A 12,555-nucleotide genomic window follows, 5' to 3' on the forward strand; every position below is an offset into this window, starting at 1 on the left:
GCGAAATGCAATATTGTTGAGGGCCAGGGAAAGCATCACGAATTTATCCTAGTAAGATTCAGCACACGCGAATCTACAGCACATATTCGAGCTGCTTTTCGCTAACTGCTGCACAACACCAGGCGCGGCGCGTACCTGAGAAGTATCCCAAAAAGTAGCGAAATGCAATATTGTTGAGGGTCAGGGAAAGCATCACGAACTTATCCTAGTAAGATGCAGCACACGTGAATCTACAGCACACTGCCGAGCTGCTTTTCGCTAACTGCTGCACAACACCAGGCGCGGCGCGTACCTGAGAAGTATCCCAAAAAGGAGCGAAATGCAATGATGTTGGGGGTCAGGGAAAGCATCACGAACTTATCCTAGTAAGATTCAGCACACGTGAATCTACAGCACACAGCCGAGCTGCTTTTCGCTAACTGCTGCACAACACCAGGCGCGGCGCGTACCTGAGAAGTATCCCAAAAAGGAGCGAAATGCAATGATGTTGGGGGTCAGGGAAAGCATCACGAATGTATCCTAGTAAGATTCTGCACACGTGAATCTACAGCACACTGCCGAGCTGCTTTTCGCTAACTGCTGCACAACACCAGGCGCGGCGCGTACCTGAGAAGTATCCCAAAAAGGAGCGAAATGCAATGATGTTGGGGGTCAGGGAAAGCATCACGAATTTATCCTAGTAAGATTCAGCACACGCGAATCTACAGCACACTGCCGAGCTGCTTTTCGCTAACTGCTGCACAACACCAGGCGCGGCGCGTACCTGAGAAGTATCCCAAAAAGTAGCGAAATGCAATATTGTTGAGGGTCAGGGAAAGCATCGCGAATTTATCCTAGTAAGTTCAGCACACGTGAATCTACAGCACACAGCCGAGCTGCTTTTCGCTAACTGCTGCACAACACCAGGCGTGGCTCGTACCTGAGAAGTATCCCAAAAAGTAGCGAAATGCAATATTGTTGAGGGTCAGGGAAAGCATCACGAATTTATCCGAGTAAGATTCAGCACACGCGAATCTACAGCACATATTCGAGCTGCTTTTCGCTAACAGCTGCACAACACCAGGCGCGGCGCGTACCTGAGAAGTATCCCAAAAAGTAGCGAAATGCAATATTGTTGAGGGTCAGGGAAAGCATCGCGAATTTATCCTAGTAAGTTCAGCACACGTGAATCTACAGCACACAGCCGAGCTGCTTTTCGCTAACTGCTGCACAACACCAGGCGTGGCTCGTACCTGAGAAGTATCCCAAAAAGTAGCGAAATGCAATATTGTTGAGGGTCAGGGAAAGCATCGCGAATTTATCCTAGTAAGTTCAGCACACGTGAATCTACAGCACACAGCCGAGCTGCTTTTCGCTAACTGCTGCACAACACCAGGCGCGGCGCGTACCTGAGAAGTATCCCAAAAAGTATCGAAATGCAATATTGTTGAGGGTCAGGGAAAGCATCGCGAATTTATGCTAGTAAGATTCAGCACACGCGAATCTACAGCACATATTCCAGCTGCTTTTCGCTAACTGCTGCACAACACCAGGCGTGGCTCGTACCTGAGAAGTATCCCAAAAAGTAGCGAAATGCAATATTGTTGAGGGCCAGGGAAAGCATCACGAATTTATCCTAGTAAGATTCAGCACACGCGAATCTACAGCACATATTCGAGCTGCTTTTCGCTAACTGCTGCACAACACCAGGCGCGGCGCGTACCTGAGAAGTATCCCAAAAAGTAGCGAAATGCAATATTGTTGAGGGTCAGGGAAAGCATCACGAACTTATCCTAGTAAGATGCAGCACACGTGAATCTACAGCACACTGCCGAGCTGCTTTTCGCTAACTGCTGCACAACACCAGGCGCGGCGCGTACCTGAGAAGTATCCCAAAAAGGAGCGAAATGCAATGATGTTGGGGGTCAGGGAAAGCATCACGAACTTATCCTAGTAAGATTCAGCACACGTGAATCTACAGCACACAGCCGAGCTGCTTTTCGCTAACTGCTGCACAACACCAGGCGCGGCGCGTACCTGAGAAGTATCCCAAAAAGGAGCGAAATGCAATGATGTTGGGGGTCAGGGAAAGCATCACGAATGTATCCTAGTAAGATTCTGCACACGTGAATCTACAGCACACTGCCGAGCTGCTTTTCGCTAACTGCTGCACAACACCAGGCGCGGCGCGTACCTGAGAAGTATCCCAAAAAGGAGCGAAATGCAATGATGTTGGGGGTCAGGGAAAGCATCACGAATTTATCCTAGTAAGATTCAGCACACGCGAATCTACAGCACACTGCCGAGCTGCTTTTCGCTAACTGCTGCACAACACCAGGCGCGGCGCGTACCTGAGAAGTATCCCAAAAAGTAGCGAAATGCAATATTGTTGAGGGTCAGGGAAAGCATCGCGAATTTATCCTAGTAAGTTCAGCACACGTGAATCTACAGCACACAGCCGAGCTGCTTTTCGCTAACTGCTGCACAACACCAGGCGTGGCTCGTACCTGAGAAGTATCCCAAAAAGTAGCGAAATGCAATATTGTTGAGGGTCAGGGAAAGCATCACGAATTTATCCGAGTAAGATTCAGCACACGCGAATCTACAGCACATATTCGAGCTGCTTTTCGCTAACAGCTGCACAACACCAGGCGCGGCGCGTACCTGAGAAGTATCCCAAAAAGTAGCGAAATGCAATATTGTTGAGGGTCAGGGAAAGCATCGCGAATTTATCCTAGTAAGTTCAGCACACGTGAATCTACAGCACACAGCCGAGCTGCTTTTCGCTAACTGCTGCACAACACCAGGCGTGGCTCGTACCTGAGAAGTATCCCAAAAAGTAGCGAAATGCAATATTGTTGAGGGTCAGGGAAAGCATCGCGAATTTATCCTAGTAAGTTCAGCACACGTGAATCTACAGCACACAGCCGAGCTGCTTTTCGCTAACTGCTGCACAACACCAGGCGCGGCGCGTACCTGAGAAGTATCCCAAAAAGTATCGAAATGCAATATTGTTGAGGGTCAGGGAAAGCATCGCGAATTTATGCTAGTAAGATTCAGCACACGCGAATCTACAGCACATATTCCAGCTGCTTTTCGCTAACTGCTGCACAACACCAGGCGTGGCTCGTACCTGAGAAGTATCCCAAAAAGTAGCGAAATGCAATATTGTTGAGGGCCAGGGAAAGCATCACGAATTTATCCTAGTAAGATTCAGCACACGCGAATCTACAGCACATATTCGAGCTGCTTTTCGCTAACTGCTGCACAACACCAGGCGCGGCGCGTACCTGAGAAGTATCCCAAAAAGTAGCGAAATGCAATATTGTTGAGGGTCAGGGAAAGCATCGCGAATTTATCCTAGTAAGATTCAGCACACGCGAATCTACAGCACATATTCGAGCTGCTTTTCGCTAACTGCTGCACAACACCAGGCGTGGCTCGTACCTGAGAAGTATCCCAAAAAGGAGCGAAATGCAATAGTGTTGAGGGTCAGGGAAAGCATCACGAATTTATCCTAGTAAGATTCAGCACACGCGAATCTACAGCACATATTCGAGCTGCTTTTCGCTAACTGCTGCACAACACCAGGCGTGGCTCGTACCTGAGAAGTATCCCAAAAAGTAGCGAAATGCAATATTGTTGAGGGTCAGGGAAAGCATCACGAATTTATCCTAGTAAGATTCAGCACACGCGAATCTACAGCACATATTCGAGCTGCTTTTCGCTAACTGCTGCACAACACCAGGCGTGGCTCGTTCCTGAGAAGTATCCCAAAAAGTAGTGAAATGCAATATTGTTGAGGGTCAGGGAAAGCATCACGAATTTATCCGAGTAAGATTCAGCACACGCGAATCTACAGCACATATTCGAGCTGCTTTTCGCTAACAGCTGCACAACACCAGACGCGGCGCGTACCTGAGAAGTATCCCAAAAAGGAGCGAAATGCAATAGTGTTGAGGGTCAGGGGAAGCATCACGAACATATCCTAGTAAGCTTCAGCACTCGCGAATCTACAGCACACAGCCGAGCTGCTTTTCGCTAACTGCTGCACAACACCGGGCGTGGCGCTCGTACCTGAGAAGTATTCCAAAAAGGAGCGAAATGCAATAATGTTGGGGGTCAGGGAAAGCGTCATGAACTTCTGCCAGTAAGATTCATTACACGCGAAACCGTCACCATGGTCGAGCTGCATTTCGCTAACTGCGTCACATAGCCGGGTGTGGCTAGTGTGCCCAAAACTAACGAAATAAGTTGCATTAATTGTGGGGCTCATAGAAAGCGTTACAAACATTTTCCAGTACGAGCCTTTCACTCAAATAAACCGCGCCAGAACGGCCGAGCTATTTTTTGCTAACTGCATCGCTAGTCTCCGTTTTGTGCGTAAGCCTAAATTTCTTGAAATGCGTCGCAGACTGTCAAACAAAATTTCCCACCTTGCTGTACTCCAATAGTCAGTCCAATGGTGCCGTGTCGAAATGCAGAAGGAATGCAAGAAAACGTCGGGAGCCCATCAAACGGGCTACATCCTACGAGTCTGGTTGCCGAACAGGTGAATTTCATCTGCGCAGCCCGCCTCCAGGCTTCGGTGGCATGTCTGGCCCATGACGCATCAATGGCGCGCCTGCACTCTAAGAACTGTTGCGCCCCTTGGGGTGTACATGTGTCACACCACAATCAACGTCATCTGCCTTGCCCGCACTTCCTTTCTTTAACGCTGCGAGCCCGTTACTTCCAAGTCGCGAACGGCATGTGCGTTATCAGCATGACAGAGCATTCTATATACACGAAGGTAGCGAGCGCAGCGCTTTCAAGGAAGGAAATGCGGGAAAGACAGATGATTATTGTTGTCTGGCAAATATACACTCCAAAGGGCGTAAAATTTTTTTAGAGTGTGCACTCTTAGGCAAAGTTACACCCTTTCAGATGTATGTCTGCCACACAACAATAATAATCTGCCTTGCTTGCGTTTCCTTTCTTTAAAACGCCGCATCCGCTACTTTCCTGTCGGGAATGCTATTTCATGCTGATAACGCGCATGCCGTTGGTTATTGGAAAGTACCGCGCTCGCCGCGTTAAAGAAAGGAAGTGCGTACAAGACAGATGACGATTATCGTTGTTTGGCAAAAAGGTGTAATTTTGCTTAATAGTGTGGCGTGCCGCAAGCCTGTTGCTAGGTGACGCAAGAAAAATAGGTCACGAAGTATAAGCGGATATATACGCAAAACTTTTTAGTTTTGGCGGGAAAGAAGAAGAAAAAATAAAATGTTCAAATAACAGATGGGATTAACACTAGGCGTGACGTGTTTCATGTTGCCAGTTTTCGCCGTGTGTCACCTCTTGTTGAATTTCATTCTCTTCAGTTGCACTGTGACTTCGAATAAGGTTACTGTCCCTTGTGACGAACAATGTGGAATGTATAATAGAGCCCTTAACTTATGTCGCAGTTATGGTCATGTATCGCCCGCCGTTGGGAAACTGACGTTCTTCGGTATCTTAGAGCAGCTCCATCATTTCCTGAGACGTTCGTCCTCCCTATTTATTGAAGTGGGCGATGTAAATGTAAAAATGCTGAAGGATGATACATTCTCCAGACACTTTGCTGGTCTAATCAATTTGTTGATGTGCAGGCGCGTAATCATAGAGACCTATAGGCTCACGGGCCAAACAACTTTACTCGATATATGTACAACCAATATACAGCCAACTGACTGCGCTGCGGTACAGTTATCTGCTGAGATTAATGATCAACTGCCTGTATTTTCTTTTATTTCTTACGCGTACAAACGAGGCGAAGGAGCGAAAGAGTACCAGATCGTAGCTTCTAAGGCCAAAGCATTAGAGAATCTCCGTTCCCCGATCATAACATCAGGCTGGTCATTTGTACTTTAAAAACGAAATGCAAATATGGCATATGCGTATTTTCTTGATAAAATTAAGATGTGCTTGGAACAATTGCTCCCTTTGAAATTCAATAATTAGAGGAGCAGGAAAATACGAAAACCTTGGATAAATGCAGCTTTGTTACAAATTATAACAAGAAAAATATACATATATCAGTTGTGTGCAAAATCCAGTAGTGCGCAGCAGTTTTCGGATTTTAAAAAATGCAGACAAAAGGTCACCGCTGATTTCATGGAAGTAAAAAGTAAGTACTATGAACTATTTGCTAAAATACAAAATTCGCAGTTTTGCCTGAAAGGGGAAGCATCGATTGCGACGGCAAATCAGTACACAGCTATAGGTACGAAGGAAGGATAGTAGGTTTATCGGCTGTATAATCTTGGAAACATTCGCTACTAATTAAATTCGCAAGCATGCTGTCAGCGCGCACAAGCAAACATGAACACATCCCACTCGATGAGCGCCAATAGTCGCTGTCAAAACGCTGGTGTGAGCAAGCGCGGCAGATACAGCGCGCCAAGTGGCCTTTGTGCGTCCTTTCGCTTCAACGCAAGAGCTGTGAACGGTGCGATGCAAGAGAAGAACGGTGCGGAGAGAACGGTGCAAACTACGCACTCGTTGGCGGAGTCGAAGCCCTCCCACTCGCGTGGCCTCCCCGCTTTGCTCCATATAAGTCGGGCGATATGGAACCGCGATTGTCAGTTTCCCTTGAGCCCAGCGGACTCTGCACTCTTAAACAAATACATATACACCCTTTTCGGTGTATATTTGCCACACAACAATAATCGTCATTTGCCTTGCTTGCGTTTTCTTTCTTGAAAATGCCGCCCCCACCACATTACTGTCGAGAATGCTATGTCATGCTGATAACGCGCATGCCGTTCGTGACTTGGAAGTACTGGGCTCGCAGCGTTATAAAAGGAAGTGTGCACAAGACAGATGATGATTATTGTTCTGTGGCAAGATACGACCCAAAGGTGCAATTTTGCATAACAGTGTGTACACGTCGTAGATGGCTTTCAAGACACAGCGGACGAGGTGAACGCGCCTCCCTCGGATCCTGACGGAGGCGCTCGGTCTTTTTCGCGCGCGAGTCGCCATTGCCGGCTGACCTTCGCATGCTTTCGCTCGCGCAAATAGTGCACGGCGCGTGGGGACGATTTCATCGCCCTTGGAATTTATACGGCACCTCACGGTGATGGCTACGCCGACGGCAGAAATGCGCTTAACGTGTCCATATAATTGAAATAAAAATGACCCTAGGATGGCATGCTGCAGGTTAGAGACCTCCTTTGAAAAGACACAGAGATAACCATAGCCAGCCATAGGCGCGTTAACAAAAATGCAATGCGTGAAAATTACAGCAATTTACAAAAAAGTTGATAGGAATGGTCTTACGAACTACCGTCCAATCTCCATTCTACCAGTCTTTTTAAAAGGTATTGAAAAAATAATTTTAACCCGTTTGATTTTGTTTACTCATCGCTACAACATGCTAACTGAATCGCAGAGCGGCTTAAGGAAAGATAAATCTGTGTAGCTCGCATGGCTCATGCAAAACGAAATAATACTTCAAATGTTTGAAAGTCACAGCTTGGTCCTTGGCAGCTATCTGTATTTCACAAAAGCATTCGATCATATCAATCATAACATACTTGTGAAAAAATTGGAGCACTATGGCACTCGAGAGAAAATTCTGTCACTTATTTCATCGTACCTACAGCATCGGTTGCATTTTGTGATGACTTATGGTCACTCTTTTTTAGTCAAACCACTTAATTTAGGTGTTCCACAGGGAGTCATTTTGGGATCATACTACCAACTATATATTATACGCTGAGGATACTAGCCCATCTTTGACCGGTTTGGATGTCACATCGCACAAATGAAACACTTCACCGCATTCACTTGTGCGCTGCAAATAATTAATTAAAGCTAAACATTACCAAACCAAGGCACTTTTGTTTCGTCCACGAAACAATTTCTGCGATATCCCCCGACTATTGCTGAACGATTTCAAAATAGAAGTTGTACAAACCTTTAAAACGCTTGGCGTGATATTCTCCAATAATTTATAGCAGAAAAGAATTATGCTCCCATCAATTACGTGACGAAAAAACTGTCCAAAGTAATTGGTCTCACGCGTCGACATTGCTTTACGTTCCCTCTTTCTATTAACAATATTTTGTACAATGATCTATTTTCTTCTACGCTAAACTATGTGCACTAGTTTGGGGAACAACAACAGAAAGCGTGAAGAAATTTCTTTCACTTCAGTAACGTGCAATACGCCTTGTTTTTAAAGCTCCTTATTTAAGTCACACAGAAGACATGCTCAACAAGCTTAAGCTTGTTAACGGAAAATGTATGTGCAATTTCAGACTACTTCGACAACATAAACTGGAAACAAGCAAGAAAAATTACCTTCTGAAATCACCGGCGAGGTTGCAGAAAAATTCCCCTACATACAACACACGCTATCCCTGAACATGGAAAGTTGATAGATGCCGCATGACCTACGGTAAACAAATGCTGAGGTAAAGAATAACAACCTTGTTAAATGAGTTCGACAAAAATGGCAGGACATAGAATTGATCTCTTTGAATGAGCTACGCGACATATATGTATAACTCTCCATTGTTTTACCTTTTGTTGAAACATTACTTGTATTTTCTCTATATCTTTCTCGTTTCTGATCCAATGAATTGCCCATAATGTTCTTGAATATTTATAGATTTTTTATGCACATATTTGCCTGTCGTTTGTATAGCTTTCGTATTTTTCTGAAGACATTGGGCATTTCCTGCAAATTGATTTTTTCCTCTACATGTATGGAATTGATGTCACTGTATGCCAAGCTGTGGTGTACGAAGCCAGTCAAACATTTTCAGGCTTCTTGTCCGTGCTCCAAACATCTGGCAGATGTTGAATCACGCTGAACGGAGCAGGCAAAGCAAGCACAGCTGCTTTGAATGAACACTTTGTTTCCAGTACCCGGCATCCCGACAGGAGGAACTGCTGCTCAGAGGAGGAGTGGGAGACACATTTATATAAAAAAAGGATAAGCAGGTGTCTTTACAGAACAAATTCAGTCTAACTCCGCGATACTTTACAACTGTAACATGTGATGAAGTTGTGCAACTACTGCTTCAAGTCAAGAACAATGCCCTGCCGGGAATGATGATGTTAAACCGGTGCAAAAGAAATATAGGGTGATTCCACGCGAGATCACCACGGGTCAAGAAATTCATATTTTAGATTTCATTGAATACTTTATATTTTATGCGCATATCACTCGGTAGCACTAAAGTGAATGTGGCTTCTTCGCGAAATGAGTATTTTAGGAAGGAAAAGATAGCGTGATTCTTCAGTGTGGAGCGCCTATTTCATGCACAAGGCATTCTCGCCCATTCACAACAATGTGAAATACAATATGTTACAGCTACAAAGAATATATTTTTGCGTAAAAACCGTAGACGTAAAATAGGGTCAGCAAGCACTGTTTGAGGCTTCCTGGCAAAACGGAAGTGTTTTAGAAAAACTCCTTAGTTTGCTACAATCTTCCAAAGTTGCTATATTTACGATTTTTTATCAGCTAAACCAGTCCATGTAGCCTTTTGAAATTTGGTAGACTGTGAGACCTTAACCTATTCAACAATTTTGCTGAATATTCTTGCTGTATCACAAATTACTACTTTTACAATTCGCCTCAACTATGAAGTGTTGACAAAAATGAACGTTATTTCAAAATCAAAATAAAATAAACCCCATGGTTAATTTTCCTCAAAATCTCGTAAACAGCGGCTCAGAGACACTTCAAGACGACTATTAAAAGAGGTGTCGTATTATTTTGTTTATAATGACAATACAGGTGGTAAAACTGAGAGCTTCGCCAGAATCAAGCAGGGTGCTAAGAAAAAGGGACATCGGGGTAAAAAAAACCTGCGTAAAGCTCTGACTTGCCTAAACTTGACCGTGATTGCCACATAAAGGCAGTTTTCGCCGTATGATTAATACTCATGCACAAAAGTGCGTTTAGTACAATACTCATTCGCTTAAAAAATTAAATATGGGGCTTTACCTGCTGAAACCACTATTTGATTATGAGGCTCGCCGTAATGGGGGACTCCAGAAATTTCGACCACCTGCAGTTCTTTAGCGTGCCTTTAAATCTATGTACAGGAGTGTTTTTGCACTTCGCCCCCATTGCAGATTTGTCGACCTTGACTGATCGAAGAAGGCACCACTGTAGGTTAAATGAGGCGTACAACTCCTGCGGTGGCGAAGAGATAGAGTATCCGACTCGCGTGCAAAAGGACCGTGGTTCGAATCCCGGTGCCGGGCAATTTCCCACCGGATAAAAAAAAAATCTGCGCGTTGATAAAATTGCATAAACAGGCCTGGTATGAAAGCCCCTAACCCTACAGCTAGAATAGAACTGGCATAACTTTCGAAGCTAAACAACAAGCGTAAGAAAGCTGACATAAGCAACTATAATATGGATAGAATTGAACATGCTCTGAGGAAAGGAGGAATCCTAAAAGCAGTCAAGAAGAAACTAGGAATAAGCAAGAATCAGATGTATGCGTTAAGAGACAAAGCCGGCAATATCATTACTAATATGGATGAGATAGTTCAAGTGGCTGAGGAGTTCTATAGAGATTTATACAGTACCAGTAGCACCCACGACGATAATGTCAGAAAGAATAGTCTAGAAGAATTTCAAATCCCACAATTAACGCCGGAAGAAGTAAAGAGCGCCTTGAGAGCTATGCAAAGGGGGAAGGCAGATGGGGAGGATCAGGTAACAGCAGATTTGTTGAACGATGGTGGGCACATTGTTCTAGAAGGACTGGCCACCGAATATTCACAATACCTCATGACCTCGAGCATACCGGAATCTTGGAAGAACGCTAACATATTCCTAATCCATAAGACAGGGGACGCCAAAGACTTGCGAAATTATAGATCGATCAGCTTACTGTCGGTTGCCTAGAAAGTATTTACTAAGGTAATCGCAAATAGAATCTGGAACACCTTAGACTTCTGTCAACCAAAGGACCAGGCAGGATTCCGTAAAGGCTACTCAACAATTAAAAAAAATTATGGGGTTTTACGTGCAAAACCACTTTCTGATTATGAGGCACGCCGTAGTGGAGGACTCCGGAAATTTCGACCACGTGGCGTTCTTTAACGTGCGCCTAAATCTAAGTACACGGGTGTTTTCGCATTTCGCCCCCATCGAAATGCGGCCGCCTTGGCCGGGATTCGATCCCGCGACATCGTGCTCCGCAGCCCAACACCATAGCCACAGAGCAACCACCGCGGGGTACTCAACAATAGGCCATATTCACACTATCAATGAGGGGATAGAGACATGTGCGGAATATAACCAACCCTTATATATAGCTTGCATTGATTACAAATAAGCGTTTGATTTAGTCGAAACCTCAGCAGTAATGGAGGCATTACGGAATCAGGGTGTAGACGAACCATATGTAAAAATACTGATAGATATCTATAGCGGCTCCGCAGCCACCGTAGTCCTCCATAAAGAAAGCTACAAAATCCCAATAAAGAAAGGCGTCAGGCGGGGAGATACGATCTCTCCAATGCTACTCACAGCTTGTTTACAGGAGGTATTCAGAGACCTCGAGTGGGAAGAATTGGGGATAAAAATTAATGTAGAATACCTTGGTAGCTTGCGATTCGCTGATGATATCGCCTTGCTTAATAACTCAGGAGACTAATTGCAATGCCTGCTCACTGACCTGGAGAGGCAAAGAAGGGTGGGTCTAAAAATTAATTTGCACAAAACTAAAGTAATGTTTTACAGTCTCGGAAGAGAACAGCAGTTTACGATAGGTAGCGGGGCACTGGAAGTGGTAAGGAAATACATCTACTTAGGGCAGGTAGTGACCACGGATCCGGATCATGAGACTGAAATAATCAGAAGAATAAGAATAGGCTGGGGTGCGTTTGGCAGGCATTCTCAAATCATGAACAGCAGGTTGCCACTATCCCTCAAGAGAAAAGTGTATAACAGCTGTGTCTTACCAGCACTCACGTATGGGGCAGAAACCTGCAGGCTTACCAAAAGGTTTCTGCTTAAATTGAGGACGACGCAACGAGCTATGGAAAGAAGAATGATGGGTGTAACGTTAAGGGATAAGAAAAGAGCAGATTGGGTGAGGGAACCAACGCGGGTTAATGAAATTTTAGTTGAAATCAAGAAAAAGAAATGGGTGTGGGCAGGACATGTAATGTAGAGGGAGGATAACCGATGGTCATTAAGGGTTACGGATTGGATTCCAAGGGAAGGGAAGCGTAGCAGGAGGCGGCAGAAAGTTAGGTGGGCGGATGACATTAAGAAGTTTGCAGGGACAACATGGCAACAATTAGTACATGACCGGGGTAGTTGGAGAAGCATGGGAGAGGCCTTTGCCCTGCAGTGGGCGTAACCAGGCTGATGATGATGATGATAATGAAATGAGGCCGCCGTGACCGCAATTCAACCACTCATTCGCTTGAATGGGGAATAAAGAAGCGTCAACACAACCTTTACATGGCTCATTTTATTTAACCGCAAGTACGCGCGCATAGCTTGCAGCGTAGACAATATGTGCCTTCTGTTAATCTAGGTTTATATAACTTCGCATGCTACAAAATTAG

This window comes from Dermacentor andersoni, chromosome 1 (assembly GCF_023375885.2).
Source record: "Dermacentor andersoni chromosome 1, qqDerAnde1_hic_scaffold, whole genome shotgun sequence".
Lineage (NCBI taxonomy): Eukaryota > Metazoa > Arthropoda > Arachnida > Ixodida > Ixodidae > Dermacentor > Dermacentor andersoni.